At 42.9% G+C, this 14,415-nt stretch overlaps 1 protein-coding gene and 1 non-coding gene across 2 annotated transcripts in view; one reads left to right on the top strand and one right to left on the bottom strand.

Moving 5' to 3' along the window:
- CSKMT (citrate synthase lysine methyltransferase) overlaps nucleotides 1-14,415 on the bottom strand; it is a 427,761-nt gene that overhangs the window by 320,290 nt on the left and 93,056 nt on the right. The window lies entirely within an intron of this gene.
- TRNAW-CCA (transfer RNA tryptophan (anticodon CCA)) lies at nucleotides 733-805 on the top strand. The gene has a single exon. It is a non-coding gene; the product is annotated as a tRNA-Trp (tRNA).

Raw genomic sequence — 14,415 nt, 5'->3', positions numbered from 1 at the left:
GATGTTCTTGTCAATTTTGGCTCATGCCCCTGTCCTTTTGGCTGAGGCTGAAATCCCAGGGATTTTCTAAGGATTAAGTCTCTAGGCAGATTAATACCTACACAGGTGATGGGAACATTTAGGACTTCACTTCTTGATCAGGACACTCACAGATACATTTACACTAGTGTATTGTATGGTTAGACAGAATCTGTACAGTTCATCCATCAGATCTTACACAGCACTGACCTGCAACAATCTCTAGACTCCAAAAAATAATTTAGAGTAATATTAATATTCTGTGTTAATATTAAATTAATATAATGTATAAATTATGATATAATTTAGAGCAATACTAATATTATTTTAGAGTAATATTAATATTCAAATTAAAATTTTTCCATAGAAAGTGATTTCTGATTATTTGCTTTGAATAAAATCAAAGGAGGACCTAATTTAGTCATGGTTGATAAGTCATTATGAATAAACCTGAGTGACGTTTCATTATGTCGTTTTTAGTCAATTCCCCAGAGGAATTCAAAGAATCAAGTGATGTCATTGCCACAAACTCATTCCCGTCACATCTGCAAACTCATATGACAAATATTTTTAGAATTCATATCTGTAAAAATGAGTTGCTCCATTTTAGCAGTAAGTGGCATTATCCATGCATATATAAAGTAATTTAGCTTATTGAGATACATTTATCAATTACATTTTACATCATATATTTAAAAAGTATCAACAGACACTTCCCTGGTAGTCCAGTGGCTAAGACTCCATGCTCCCAATGCAGGGGGCCCAGGTTCGATCCCTGGTCAGGGAACTAGATCCCACTTGGCACAACTAGAGGTCCCACATGCTGCAGCTAGGACCTGGAACAGTCAAATAATTAAAGAAATATACATTCTCAAAAGTATCAACAATTGAAATAAATGTCTGGTCTTCACCAAAGCTGTAAATATCTCTGCTGGTCCCCAAATCACCAGTGCACCTTGTCTTACAAACTCCTCAAAGACCTTGTATTCCATCTCTCCTTCCCTTGCTTTTCTGCATTGTGGAGCCCATGAGATTTATGCCCTGAGGTTCCTCGGGGAAACGGTGAGTGATGCAGCCACTCCTTCCTACTCTCACAGACCACCTGCCCGCCCCCCTCCTACACCCAGAGTGGCTCAGAGTTCAGGCCACGGCTGTGAGCTGCAGACAGATGCATGGGAAGACCATTGGGCATCAGAAATTGTTTCCGTCACCTGTTCGCCAACTGTTGCCATAAATAAGTGGTCTCAAATGTCTGAATTTCTTTTCTGTGTTGTACATGGGGGAAAGAAGGGAAAAGTAGAGATACTTGGTTTGTTCTGGAATTTTCTGTAACAGTTTCTCATTGGGTGCATTAACCCTACATGTATATTTTCTAATGCTGGGGATCCAGTTCAGGTGCCTTTTCAGACACAACCTAGCATTTGGGGAACCTTCATCCAGCTGCATATTGACCTTGTACCTCGTCTCTGATCTGCAGATAATCCGACAACCCAGTGATATCACATACTCTCCCTGGGTGGCCTGACCCTCCTTTCCCCTGAAGGCAGAAGTATGTTCATATTTTGCCTCAATAATACCATTTTAAACTTTGTATTTGACACCAACTTCAAACTTACAGAAAGGGTGCAATGATATTTCCATTAGAATACCTGTACTCCTTCACCCAGATCCACCCCTTGCTGATATGTTACTTCATTCGCCCGAGTATAGAGTCTCTTTGAGGGAATTATGCTCCAAAAAAGACTAAGACCAAAGGTCTTGTCTTAGGAGACACCTTTTCCAACAGATGTGCAGTCTTACAAATCAGCTTATAACCACATGGGTGCATGCTCAGTTGCTTCAGTAATATTCAACCCTTTGTGACTCTATGGATTATAGCCCACCAGGCTTCTCTGCGCATGGGATTCTCCAGGCAAGAATACTAAAGTGGGTTGCCACGCCCTCCTCCAGGGGATCTTCCCAACCCAGGGATTGAACCCACAACGTCTCCTGTGTTGTAGGTGGATTCCTCACCTTTGAGCCACCACAGAAGCCCTTATAACCACTATCCCATCTCAATCCCAGAACTCTGGCAAGATTATCCATGAATCTAGCGGCAAATCAAGGACTAACTAAATTACAAGGAACAACCCTAAAGTGGTCAAAAGCCCTCTCATTGACACAAGAGACATCCAGGTTGCATGCCAATGAGCTCTGGGACATTGCACCTACGGAATTGTCATAGGCCCATGAGATTTCCAAGGGTCTAATCCAGTGAATTTCTTCCACCATTCCAAGACATTTGAATGTCAAGTACTTGCCTTCCCTCCTAAGCTCCTTTGCTGCAGGAGTCAAGCCTGCCAGACCAAGAAGAGGCTCTGTTCAAATATGTCTGTTCTTCCCAGGGAACGGATGTCACCTGAAGCAATTCCAGAGGGCGAGCTGCCTTGCAGGAATGGAGCCAGGTGCTAACAACTCTTCCTGCCCGTCCCATTGTCAGTAAGGGGAGCTGGTGTGTCCTTGAGGTACATGCCCCTCATTGTAGGTCAGCCCCACAGGTGCAGGGGAACCCTGGGGGGAGTAAGTCACAATTCCACCACAGGTCCCACCCAAATAGGGGAGTTCAAGTCATCTGCAAACACGGGTGCCACTTAACGATGATGAAAATAGCAAATTTTCACCATCTTTCCCCTTGAGAAGAAAGGAGTAATGCTATGGCCTTCATGACAGGTTGCATGTAGTTGGTTTTTTTTTTTTTTTAATAAAGTTTGGAAGAAGCACATGGAGGAGGAGGCCGCATAACCTCAGGACCATGGAACTGCTGAGCCCAAGTCACTGTAGGATCCCCGAGACTATTTGGTTTGCTTAACATTGTACTTTGCTCACCATTAAGACCTTTCTTTGTGAACAGTATTGGTAACAGAGTGGGCAGCAAGTCTTCTGCTCTTTGTGAATTTGGTCCTCATTAATGCCCATTGCCACCTAGTATTTATGTCCTCAGAGCCTTAGCATCTTCCCCCCAACCCCATATCCCTTTCATTGTAGATCTGCTGCTTTGGGGGTTTAAGGCTTAATAGATCTTTGGCCACCTGATGAGAAGAACTGACTCGTTGGAAAATATCCCGATGCTGGGAAAGATTGAAGGCAGGAAAAGAAGGGGACGACAGAGGATGAGATGGTTGGATGGCATCACTGACTCGATGGACATGAGTTTGAGCAGCTCCTGGAGATGGTGAAGGACAGGGAAGCCTGGCGTGCTGCAGTCCATGGGGTCGAAAAGAGTAGGACATGACTGAGCGACTGAACTGAACTGAACTGAACGGACATAAGATCTTACAGGAGTTTTTTCTGATCCCGGCATTACTTAGCACACAGGTATTGACCAATAAAGCTTTCTCCATATCTTCACCAACATTTATCATTTGCTCTTTTTGATGATACCTTTCTGACAGGTGTGAGGTGACATCTCGTTATGGCTTTGGATTTATATTTCCCTGATAATTAGCAACATGGAGCATCTTTTCAGGTGCCTGTTGGCCATCTGCCTTTCCTCTTTGGAATAAGGTCTATTCAATTCTTCTGCCTATTTTAAAAATTTTTTATTTTATATTGTTGTTGTTTTAGTCACTAAGTCATGTAGGACTCTTTTACGACCCCATGAACTATAGCTCACAAGGCTCCTCTGTCCATGGGATTTCCCAGGCAAGAATACTGGAGTGGGTTGCCATTTCCTTCTCCAGGGGATCTTCCTGACCCAGGGATCGAACCTGAGTCTCCTTCATTGCAGGCAGATTCTGTACCACTGAACCACCAGGAGTATAGTTAATTTACAATGTTAGTTTCAGGTGTACAGCAAAGGGATTCAGTTATACATACACATATATCCATTCCTTTTCAGATTCTTTCCTCATTTAGGTTATCACAGAATGTTGAGTAGAATTCCCTGTACTATACAGGAGGTTCTTGCTGCTTATCTATTTTATATATTGTGCTGTGTACATGTTCATCCAAGCTCCTGATTTTTCCCTTTCTCCAACATTTCCCCTTTGGTAACCATAAGTTTGTTTTCAGTATCTGTAAGTCTGTTTCCAGTTAAAACTTTTTTATATAGTAAGAGGTAGAAGTCTCCTTTTCTTTCTTCCAGATGGTTTTCAGCAACCTGTGACCAAAAGATAAATAATCGTTAAACTACTGAATTATAACACTGTTTATGCTATATGTTAAGTTTCCTAGGTGTATGGGTCTTCCCTGGTGGCTCAGCGATAAAGAATCCACCTGCAATGCAGGAGACCAACGTTCTATCCCTGGGCTGGGAAGATCCCCTGGAGAAGGGAATAGCAACCCACTCCAGTGTTCTTGCTTGGAAAATCCCATGGACAGAGGAGTCTGGCAGCTACAGCCCAGAAAAAAAGAGTTGGACGCGACTTAGTGACTAAACAACAACTAGGTGTGTGGATCTATTTTTGAGTTATTTTGTTTCACAGCATAGTCATTTCTGTGCCAACACTAACCAGAATGGAGGTGAACATTTTAGCAAGTTTTAAAATCTGACACAGCAAGTGTCTGACCATTCAGTGTTTTTCCCAGTCTTGGTTATTTTCAGGCATGTATTCTTCCATGGAGAAAGTAATGGCACCCCACTCCAGTACTCTTGCTTGGAAAATCCCATGGACGGAGGAGCCTGTTAGGCTGCAGTCCATGGGGTCGCTAAGAGTCGGACACGACTGAGCGACTTCACTTTCACTTTTCACTTTCATGCATTGGAGAAGGAAGTGGCAACCCACTCCAGTGTTCTTGCTTGGAGAATCCCAGGGACGGGGGAGCCTGATGGGCTGCCGTATGGGGTTGCACAGAGTCGGACACGACCGAAGTGACTTAGCAATTAGCAATTCTTCCATATGAATTCAAAAATAATTTTTATCCGGTACCTGATAAAACTCCAATGGGATTCAGGTTTCAAGTGCTTTACATTTGCATGTCAGTTTTGGAAAGATGATCATTTTTATATTTTGGTTTCCAAAGATACATATGTACCTCACTTGCTGGATTTGCTCTTAGGGAGTTTATGATTTTGTCACTTTTGTAAATGGGATACCTTTTTCCTGTATAATTCTCAAGGGTATGTCATACATCATGTAAAAGCTGTCATGCTTTTTATACTGAGCATGCATCCAGCCACTTATAGCATTGCTGATCTTTTTACTTTAATATTTCTAGTAGTGCTCTGTATGTCTTCTATCTCCTGGTAAAAGAATCACATTGTGAAAGGTTGTTGTTGAATCACGCGAATACACCGGGATTCTTGGCCCCCGGAGGAGAAGAATTCAATCCGGGGCCAGAGACGAGGCTTGATCGCTCAGAGCTTTTGTGTAGTAAAGTTTTATTAAATATAAAGGAGATAGAGAAAGCTTCTGACATAGGCATCAGAAGGGGGCAGAAAGAGTACCCGCTTGCTAGTGTTAACAATGAGGTTATATAATCCAAAGAATGTCTGGAGGTTGTAAAGACCTCCTCCGACCTACTCCCATAATTTACATTTTAAGATAACACTGTCCTCAGGCAAGATACATCCTTGTAAAGACCAGATATACTCCCACAATTAACATTTTAAAATAACAGAAGGTTGAATCAAAGACTGTCCTTAGGCAGGATACATTATTGGTATATAATCCTAAGGAATGTGGAAAAAGAAAAAAAGTTTGTCCTTTTTTCCTCCTTGAGAATTCCAGACCCCTCTCTCCTCGGGGACCCCTAGACTCCCTATCAACCTGCCTAGGAAATGACTCTCTCAATTGTCTGCAAACAAATATTTTTTATCTCATCTTTGGTGTTATTCATGATTGTTTCCTTTTCTCATTTTATTTTAAGTTTTTATGTTGGAGTACAGTTGATTAACAATGTTGTGTTAGATTTAGGCATACAGCAAAGTGATTCAATTATCCATATTCATGTGTCTACTGTTTTTCCAGTCCTTTTCCCATTTAGTATTGAGCATTGTTCAGAGTATTGAGCAGAGTTCCCTATGCTATACAGTAGGTCTTTGTTGGTAATCTGCTTTAAATATAGCAATGTGTATGTGTCAATCCCAAACTCCCAATCTATCCCTACCCCCTGCCCTTCCTCCCTGGTAATCATAAATTCATTCTCTAAGTCTGTGAGTCTGTTTCTCTTTTGTAAATAAGTTCATTTGTATCATTTTTTTTTTGATTCTGCATATAAGCAGATGATTTTGAAATGGATGCCTTGGCAATCAAAGCTTAATGTCAAGCATTTACACCATACCACTAATTAAGCCACTCCAACTCTCCACTTCTATCTCTTTCTATATTCTTGTTGCCTTCTAATATACCATATAGTCTACTTCAGCTAGGAGATCTGGACAGCACAGACTTATCTGCGGTACAGCTGCTGGGCACAGGATGGGTTTTCAACCTCTTTTTCTCATTTTCATGTGACACTTAGAACTTACAAGTCAGTTGACTACTAACGGACATATCAGTCATTTTTGTTTTACCCTGATTTTAATGGAAGTACCATTAGCACTCATTGTTTTAAAGTCATGTTCGCTGTTGACTTTGAAAACTGATTATATTGGTTCAAAAGGTTTCTTCCCTTCTTACTTTGTTTGCTGTTCAGTCGCCAAGTCGTGTCCAACTCTTCATGACCCCAAGGACTGCAGCATGCCAGGCTTCCCTGTCCATCACCATCTCCCAGAGTTTGCCCAAGTTCATGTCCATTGCATTGGTGATGCCATCCAACTCTCTCATCCTCTGTTGCCCTCTTCTCCTTCTGCCTTCAATCTTTCCCAGCAAGTCGGCTCTTTGCATCAGGTGGCCAAAGGATTGGAGCTTCAGCTTCAGCATCAGAATTTCCAGTGAGTATTCAGGGTTGATTTCCTTTAGGATTGACTGGTTTGATCTCCTTGCTGTCCCAAGGACTCAAGAGCCTTCTCCGGCACCACAGCTGGAAAGCATCAATTCTTTGGCACTCTGTCTTCTTTATGGTCCAGCTCTCACAACTGTATGTGACTACTGGAAAGACCATATATGTAGCCTTGATTATACGGACCTTTGTTAGCAAAGTAATGTCTTTTCTTTTAACACACTGTCTAGGTTTGCCATAGTTTTCCTGCCAAGAAGCAATCGTCTTTGAATTTCATGGCTACAGTTACCATCCACAATGATTTTGGAGCCCAAGAAGAGAAAATCTGTCACTGCTTCCACATCTTCCCCTTCTATTTGCCATGAAGTGATGGGGCCGAATGCCAATCTGAGTTTTTTTGTTTTTTTTTTGTAATGTTTAGTTTTAAGCCATCTTTTCCACTCTCCTCCTTCACCTTCATCAAGGAACTTCTTTAGTTCCTCTTCTTACTTACAGTTTTACTAAGAAAGGTCACCAGAATTTATCCATAACTTTAATCTATTCATGTAATTAAGATGTTTTCTCCATTGTTAATTAAAATTTTTGATGTTATTTCTGGAATCCCCTATATATGTTCAACCTTTTGAGCCAGGACTCCTCTCTGGCCTTCATTTCATTGGCATACAGAGGGAAAAAATTACTATATATACACATATATTTACATATTATAGCAATTCCAGGCATGTTTGAGGAGACTCTAAGTCTCTTTCAGGGGATCTGAGAGAACAAAACTGTTTTAAAAGTAATGCAGGGAACCTCCCTTTGGTCCAGTTATTAAGAATCTGCCTTGCAACACAGGGGATGTGGGTTTGACCCCTGGTCAGGGAACTAATATCCCACTAATATGCCTTTGGGGGCAACTAAGACCTGATGTAGTCAAATAAATAGATACAAAAAATAATACAGTGATGTTATCTGCTCATATCAGTCTCATTCTCTAGCAAGTGTTCAGTGGAACTCTCCAGAGTCTAATGACGGGTGATACACGTGATGTCGCAATAGAGTAAAGACTGAAGCAAATATGTGAATTCAACTGCCTTCTATTGAGTCAGACACCAAAGAAACGTGGGAAAGTGTAAACAGTTCTATTCTCATGGAGAAAGTCATTTGGGTAAAGGCTAAAGAAGTAAGAAAAATTGAAGAGAGAGTAAAACAGGATTTAAGAATTGCTGCACTTTGCATATTCTTACATGTTAAAAATGCAACTAAAAATTATTTTTAAAAATATTATTCAGTTGTTGGACTGTGTGTTTTGGAAAATACACTGCTCAGAGAAAGGACCAGGTGGGTAATTTATTTGATTAGGTGGCATTAGTTTTTCCTGAGTCTCTGATCTCCTTCCTTGACCTCCAAAACACATACATACCCCCATCTTTTTACTTATTTTTTTTAAATCTCAGTGGTTTTAAAAATAATGGATTTTTAAATATTATTATTACATCTCATTCCTCTGTGATTGGCCAGGACAAGGGAGATGCTACAAGATGAGCTGAAGTTCTGAGGGTGGGGCAGCGAGAGTATTCCCACAGGAAGTGGGAAAAATGGAGTGCCCCATCTGTGGAGAATTTGTAAATGATCATAAAGTGGAATTAAAGGTCAATTGCCTTATATTCCCCGTGAGTTCGTTTTTCTAATGAGAATCACTGATTACATACTCCTCCCTGACGGACAGTCTAAATAATTATTATGATCACCTGCAGCAGATTGCTCCCAGGGGCCTATCCAGGACACACCCTGACCACGTGGGGATCATTCAGGGATCCAGGCTTCTTCCACTGAGTGACTCCAGCATCTCTAAGGGCCTTAGGGCTCTCCCAAATCTCTGCATCCAGTGGCAGACATTCTGAAACAGTCAAAACAATGGAGACGTTAAAAACATCAGTGGCTGCCAGGTGCTGGGAGAGGGTGGATGAAGAGGAAAGCACAGAGGGCAGTGAGACTTCTATACTGTCGTGGCAGGAGGTGGTTGCTTAGTTGCTCAGTCGTGTCCCACTCTTTTGTGACCCCATGGACAGTATGTAGCCCACCAGACTCCTCTGTCCATGGGATTTCCCAGGCAAGGATTCTGGAGTGAGTTGTCATTTCCTTCTCCAGGGGATCTTCTCCACCCAGGGATCAAACTCATGTCCCCTGCATTGACAGATGGAGTCTTTAGCACTGAGCCACCAGGGAAGTCCCAAATGATTGTAGGTACTTGTCATTATACGATGCACAAAACGCATAAAATGTACAACACCAAGAATGAACCCTAGTGTAAACTATGGACTGCGGGTGATGACGATGCGTCCCTGTAGTAACAATTAGATGCACCACTCTGGTTGATGCTGCTAGTGGGGGAGGTTGTCCATGCCTATGAGGAGGAGGTATAAGGGAATACTCAGGACTTCCCTTGTAGCTTAGTCAGTAAACAATCTGCCTGCAGTGCAGGAGGCCAGGGTTCGATCCCTGGGTCGGGAAGATTCACTGGAGAAGGAAATGGCAATCCACTCCAGTATTCTTGCCTGGAGAATCCCATGGACAGAGGAGTCTGGCAGGCTACAGTCCATGGGGTCGCAAGAGTTGGACACGACTGAGCGACTAAACCACCACCACCTGCACTTTTAGCTCAACTTTGCTGTGAACCCAAAACCATGGTAAAAATAAGTTACATTAAATAAGGGGGAAAAGAGGAAATCATGCTACTACAAACATTCTCTTCAAACAAGGGGAAAAGCACATATTTTAAAAAATGCCAATGAACTAGACACTATTTACAGAGAGCTGATCAATAACCAGGTAAATCTGAGAATCCACTGTGGGGCAGAGGAAGCTATTAGAACTGATAAGAATTCACGAAGTTAGCTGAATATATGGACAGCATACAAAAATGGATTCCTTTTCTATGAATCAACCATTACCATTACAGAACATCATGGAAAATATGATAATTAGCAAAAGAAACAATAGCAGCAGCATAAATATTGATATATATCTACCAGAGCTACGCACACATTTAAGTACAAAAATCATGAAACTGTTTTCACTGATATAAATGGGATCTGAACCACAGAGGCACACACTTTGTTCCTAAAGGAAATTTTGAAAAATTAAAAGGTATCAACTATTTTCAAATGATTCTTAAAAAATACTGTTTGAATCTCTCAAAGTTAGAACGTACTCACTTACTCAGCTGAGGGGAGGGTCCTGACTTTGGCCCCAGGCTACCTGGGTTTGGGGTGCAAGTTCCAGCTCTGACACTTTCTACTGGTGGGAACACCAGCAAGGTGCTCACCCTCCCAGCCTCCCACCTCCCACCCTCCCAGCCCAGCTGTCCCAGGCTCAAGTGGTAAAGAATCCACCTGCAATGCAGGAGACTTAGAAGACGTGGGTTTGACTCCTGGGTTGGGAAGATCCCCCGGAGGAGGAAATGGCAACCCACTCTAATATTTTTGCCTGGAGAATCCCATGGACAGAGGTGCCTGATGGGCTACAGTCCATGGGGTCGCAAAGAGTCGGACACGACTGAATGAGCACACAATATAAGGTCATAATATAACATAATTTGTCTTAGATAAGTGAATTGATACAGGAAAGTATACCCGGCACAGTGTCTGGCAGTAAATATCAGCTATTACATTTACAAAACAAAAGGGGAAAAATGTCAAGTACTAAGATAAACAACGGAGAAGGCAATGGCACCCCACTCCAGTACTCTTGCCTGGAAAATCCCATGGATGGGGGAGCCTGGTAGGCTGCAGTCCATGGGGTCGCTAGAATCTGACACGACTGAGCGACTTCACTTTCACTTTTCACTTTCATGCACTGGAGAAGGAAATGGCAACCCACTCCAGTGTTCTTGCCTGGAGAATCCCAGGGATGGGGGAGCCTGGTGGGCTGCCGTCTGTGGGGTCGCACAGAGTCGGAAATGACTGAAGCGACTTAGCAGCAGCAGCAGCAAGATAAACAAAGTGAGTCACCTTATTCCCCAAATCGAATATCAAACTGAGTCTACCTGACTCTGCCAATGAGGAATGTTTATTTACGTTAAATGTGAACAAAGAGTGCTTCAAAATTTGGCCCTCTGGTTCCCTGGGAATTTCTCCCAGTTGAGATGAGATGGCTTATTTTCTTGTTTTATGGCCACATCTAAGTGACTGTTGTTGTGATTTTAAAGTCCTAGACGTTGAATTTTGTAACTAAGGGTGTAGGAGGGTGGTGGATAGGGACTGCTTTTGCCTACCCCAAGGCATGCAGGGTCTCTGGATTCCTGTTCTCAGCAGTGCACTCTGGCCACATTTGTCCCTTTTGCTTGAGGTTGAAACCCCAGGGCTCCTCTATGGATTTGGTCTTCTGACTCATCAACACATACGAAGAGGATGAAAACTCTTAAGAGGTCACTTCTGGATCATAATAGCCACACATCCTTCTACCATACAGACATGTGTGGTCACACTGACTCTCATGTCCTGCCTCCTCTTTCACAGTCACCGTTGCTCCGTTTTACCAAAGACAGAAGACATGCTGTCATCCATCAGAGTCTTCCCACGGACCATTGACTCAGAGGTACAAATCTCCAGACTCTACACACACACACACACACAGAAATTTATTTTGTGGTACAGACATTTTCTTCTATAGGAGGTGGTTTCTAAACCCTTGCTCTTCAGAAAATCAAAGGAGGACCCAGTTTAGCCTGGATGACAAATCATTAAGAATAAATGTGAGAGAATTCCCTGGTGGTCCAGTGGTTAAGAATCCACCTGCCAATTAAGGAGATGTGGGTTCTATCCCTGGTCCGGGATCTAAGATCCCACATGCTCAGGGCAACTAAGCCAGCGAACAGCAACTACTGGAGCCCACCCGCCCTAGAGTCTGTGCTCCAAGACAAGAGAAGCCACCACAATGAGAAACCTGTGTGCCACAGCTACAGAGTAGGCCCTGGGGCTGGGGCAACTAGAGAAAGCCCACAAGCCACAAGAGAGATCCAGTGAAGCCATTAATTAAAAAAGAATAAATTAAAATATTTGAGTGATATATTACGACATATTTAACCTATAGCTCAAAGAAATTTAAAAAAATAATGACATCACTACCACAAATTTATTCTTTCCACATCTGCACATTCACGTGACACACATTTTCACAGTTTACATCTAAAAAAAAAAAATGAAAAACACGAATAAAATTGCCTCATTTAGCAATAACTGATATTATCCTTGGGTCCGACGTCGTGCTCATGCTCACGTGTGTCTGACGCTTTCTGACCCCGTGGACTCTAGCCCACCAGACTCCTCTGTCTATGTGATTTCCCAGGCAAGAATCCTGGAGTGGGTTGCCATTTCCTCTTCCAGGGGATCCTCTGATCCAGGGATTAAACTCACATCTCCTGTGTCTCCTGCAGGGCAGGTAGATTCTTTAGCTGCTGAGCCATCAGGGAAGCCATTATTATCCATGGATATACAAAATCAAAGAAGGTCCTCTCTCTGCTCATTGAGAGGCACTTGATAATAACATTTTATGTCATATATTTAAGAAGTATCAAAAATATATATGCCGGGTCTATATCCCAAGTTATAAACTTCTCTGCTGGTACACAAAACACCAAAATGTTTTACCTGGTAAACTCCTCAAAGCCGTTTTTCACTTCTTCCCTCGCCACTGTGCAAGGTTGTCCCTACAAGTTTTATGCCCTGAGGTTCATCAAGGAGATGATGTGTGTGCTGAGGTAGCCCTACCTACTACTCCCACAGAACCCTGCCAGCCACCCTCCTACACTTAGGGAATCTCAGACTTACTGCTACAAGCTGTGAGCTGCAGAGGGAGGCCCAGGATACAGAAAAGGCCATTGGGCATCAGAGATGTCTTCCTTCACCTTATTCACCAACTCTTACCTTGAAGTGTGGTGCTCTCATGCATCTCTTTTCTGTGTCCTTGTAAGTAGAAGAAGGTAGGTAAATATCAGAAATGCCTGGTTTGCTCCTGAATTCTCCAAAACAGTTTCTCATTGTGTGCACTGTGCTCACTGTGGGCCTCAAAATGCTGAGAACCCGGTCCAGGTACCAGTGGGACACAATCCAGAGTGTGGGGACTCTTCATCGGCTTGTAAATTGACCTCATACACTGTCACCCATCAATGGGGTACTCTCATGACCTAGCTCTATCAAGTACTCTCTCTCGACAGTTTAAGGCCTCCTCTTTCAAGAAGGCCTAAGTTGTTTTCATCCTGATACATTTTGCCTCTGGAATAAAAATTTTAACTTCATATTTGGAAATAATTCCAAGTTTACAGAAATGTTGCAGTGATGAATATGCTACTAACAGAAGAGCATCTGTATTCCTTTACCAGGATCTTATTGTTGACATGTTACTCTATTTCAGTTTCAGTTCAGTTGCTCGGTTGTGTCCGACTCTTTGTGACCCCATGGACTGCAGCACGCCAGGCCTCTCTGTCCATCACCAACTCCCGGAGTTTACTCAAACTCATGTCCATTGAGTCGGTGATACCATCCAACCATCTCATCCTCTGTCATCCCCTTCTCCTGCCTTCAATCTTTCCCAGCATCAGGGTCTTTTCAAATGAGTCAGCTCTTGGCATCAGGTGGCCAAAATATTGGAGTTTCAGCTTCAACATCAGTCCTTCCAATGAATATTCAGGACTGATTTCCTTTAGGATGGAGTGGTTGGATCTCCTTGCAGTCCAAGGGACTCTCAAGAGTCTTCTTCAACACCACAGTTCAAAAGCATCAATTCTTTGGTGCTCAGCTTTATTTATCTAGAACTAATGAAGAAGGAAACAGACAGAACAGGTTCCATCTTGAAAGCAGGACTCCATCTTGGGCCGGACTGTGGACTTTGAGCTATATGCCCAGTATCTATGGAAATGACATACCAACTGGAAAACCAGACCACCCCTGCTCCCGCCCCCCGCCCCCCCCCCCCCCCGCCATGGAAGAGCCCCAGGGCTTGTACCTAGACTCTCTGTAGCCTAAAAGAATACCCTAATTATCTGTGTAACCGAATAGAATCATAAATTCTATTATGCTTATTAGGGTATGACCACAGGCCTATTGATAATTGTCCACTGTTAACCACCTAGGCTTAAGACATACGAATCATGGGTTTAAAGCATACAAATCTCGGGTTAACCTTGACTGTATCTTTATTTTCCTTTGTTCAGACTAGTTCCAGAGAATTTGGGGAGGTGGGTTTGGGCACGTACACTTAGGGTATATAAAGTGAAAGTGAAGTCGCTCAGTCATGTCCAACTCTTTGCAACCCCATGGACTGTAGCCTTCCAGGCTCCTCCATCCATGGGATTCTGCAGGCAGGAATACTGGAGTGGGTTGCCATTTCCTTCTCCAGGGGATCTTTCCAACCCAGGGATCAAACCCGGGTCTCCCGCATTCCAGGCAGACGCTTTGACCTCTGCGCCACCAGGGAGTGGTATATAAGGTTTTCACAAAAACTGGTGGGGTCGTTGGCTAAAAGGAGACTCTGCCTTGGGCCCGCCGGTGTAAT

Source organism: Bos taurus, chromosome 29, assembly GCF_002263795.3.
Source record: "Bos taurus isolate L1 Dominette 01449 registration number 42190680 breed Hereford chromosome 29, ARS-UCD2.0, whole genome shotgun sequence".
Taxonomy (NCBI): Eukaryota; Metazoa; Chordata; class Mammalia; order Artiodactyla; family Bovidae; genus Bos; species Bos taurus.
The sequence above is the reverse complement of the archived record's forward strand: the minus strand, read 5'-3'. Positions and strand labels throughout refer to the sequence as shown.